This window comes from Numida meleagris, chromosome 27, assembly GCF_002078875.1.
Source record: "Numida meleagris isolate 19003 breed g44 Domestic line chromosome 27, NumMel1.0, whole genome shotgun sequence".
Taxonomy (NCBI): domain Eukaryota; kingdom Metazoa; phylum Chordata; class Aves; order Galliformes; family Numididae; genus Numida; species Numida meleagris.
Window position 1 is genome coordinate 966,725 of NC_034435.1, and position 2,323 is coordinate 969,047.

The following is a 2,323-nucleotide window of genomic DNA, read 5'->3' on the forward strand; positions in this document are numbered from 1 at the left end:
GCCCCCACCTCCCGGACCCCTCGGACCCCCTCAGCCGCCCTTCCTCACCCGACCCCGCCCCGCTATTATTATGCAAATGAGGACCCCGCTTCGGCTCTCCCGATTGGTTTCTGCGCCCGGTCGTGGAGCGCACGGCCTCTCGCCGATTGGCTGCAACTGCCTGACGTCAACAGGAAGCGGCACCGAGGGGGCGGGGCCAGGAGGGAGGCCTACGTTGCGTGCGTTGAGCTCGGCGCGCGCGGCTGGCCGCCCAGCCAATCAGAAGGAGGCGTGCAGACGCGGAAGTGCGGGGAGTTCAGCGCCTTAAAAGGGCAATGGCAACACGTTGGGCCCACCGCTAACGCCTCGCCTCCCGTGCCCCTCGTGCTCACTCCGGAAAGGAGAGGGGGTTCCTGCTCCGAGGATCCATCCCAGGGGTGTCACAGGAACCCCAGTTACCCATCCCTACTCCTTCCAGTGGCCACAGACCCCTCTGCCTCTGTGCTCCCATTGGCCACAGTACCTCCTAGAGGCCCCAGTGCCCACCCGTGGAGTCCCAGTGGCCCCAGGCCATCTGTCCCCTTACCGCTCCCAGTACCTCCATACTGGTCCCAGTGACCCCGGCACCTACTCAGTGGAGGGGGTTCCATGACCCCAGTACATCTCACTGGTCACAGTGATTGCCAGCACCCACCCACAGTACTGCCAGTAACCCAATACTCCCACCCAGGGGACATTAGTGTCCCAGTACCACCCACACAGTGCGTGGGGTGAGCAGCATGGAGGGAACACCAGGCCCAGGGCTGAGGATGCACGAGGTGCCCAGTGCCCAGGGTGTGCAGTGCCCATGGTGCAGAGCGCGGGACACCCGGCATGAGGGTGCCCAAGGTTCTCCATGACCTGGGTACATAAAGCGCAGGGAACATGATGTCTGAGGTGCCTGATGCCCAGGGCACACGATGAGCAATTCACCCAATGCACAGGGTGCACCAATCCCAGGGCACACAATGACCAAGGTGCCCAATGCCCAGCGCGCGTGTTAAGACTGAGTGCAAAATATCCAGTGTGCATAATGGCCATGGGTGTACAATGCCCAGGGCGCCTGATCCCCAAGGTGCCCAATGCCCACGGTGCAGGAATCCTAGGCCACACAACGCCCAAGGTGCCTGATGCCCAGAACACACAGCTGTTCAACGTGCTCGATTCCCAGGGTGCACAAATTCTGGGGTACATGATGCCCCAGGTGCCCGATGCCCAGAGTGCATTATCCCTAAGGTGCCCGATGCCCAGGGCGCAGGAGTCCCAAACCCCTAGTGTGCAAGATTCTTAGGGCACATGATGCCCAGAGCATACGAATACTGAGGTGCACAATGCCCAGGGAGCACGACGACCAAGGGCACGTGGTGCCTAAAGTACCCAATGCCCCAGCTGACTGATCCCCAGTTTGCCTGGTGCCCAGGGTACACGATGCCCAGGGTGTCCAATGCCCAGGGGGCATGAAAACCAAGGTGCCTGAATGCCACAGCACACGATGCCCAACGTGCCCAGCGCCCAAGGTACACAAATCCCAGGGTGCCCAATGCTCAGTGCCAGGGGATGCTGGCATGAGGAGGGGGGGGAGAGGCGGCTCCCAGCTGAGGAACCGGGACCCAGCTGGGGCCACCCCAAGCTCCCATTCAGATTTTCACTTCCTCCCTGAATCACCGCTCTGCCCTCACATGACAGCGGGGACAGAGCCGGGAGTGACGCAAGGCCCCGGCCCTCGCAGCCAGAGCTGTTACAAGAATCACAAGACGAATTGCGCCTATGAAAATTGTTTATCCGGAGCATCCCGGTCCCGGGACTCAGCCACTCATTTGCTGCCAACACTGAACCCGTGGCCACATCAGGGTGTCCTGCAACCCCCTCCGTGGGGTGACGGGAGGTCGCAGCCAGGGTCCCCGAAAGCGCGTGGACCCAGAGCCCCAGCCCGGCGTTCCCCGAGCTGCCCCGAGCACGGCTGGGTGCCCGCAGCCCCCAGCATCCCTCGCGACGGCAGCGTGCCTGGGGCTCTGCGGGTTGTGCAGTCAGAGCCACCACTTGAAAAGGAGCTTTGAACTGCCCCAGCAACCAGAACTGGCTCCCCTCCATCGTGCCCCCGGGCGCAGGCACGCAAACCCATGGTCACGCTGCCCGGTGTGGGTGGGAAAGGAGGGATGAGCGGCCCCTGGGCACCAGGGAGGCCGTCGCATCCCAGCTGCCCCACTCCCACCCCAGCGCCACGCACTGGGCCCTGCTCCTTCCCTGCGGGGCACCCCAAGAAGCGCAGCGCCACGCGGGGCTGACACAGCCCTGGGGCTGGGAC

At 63.7% G+C, this 2,323-nt stretch overlaps 1 protein-coding gene across 3 annotated transcripts in view; it reads right to left on the reverse strand.

The window, feature by feature from the left end:
* The window catches only part of HMG20B (high mobility group 20B), a 4,819-nt gene extending 4,682 nt beyond the window's left edge, over positions 1-137 (reverse strand). The window contains exon 1 of one of the 3 annotated variants that reach the window (XM_021378619.1): positions 49-137. The gene's annotated coding sequence lies outside the window, so the exon portion shown is untranslated. Of the gene's footprint in view, positions 1-8 lie in introns of all 3 variants that reach the window. The other 2 variants (XM_021378618.1, XM_021378620.1) reach the window with 2 other exon arrangements.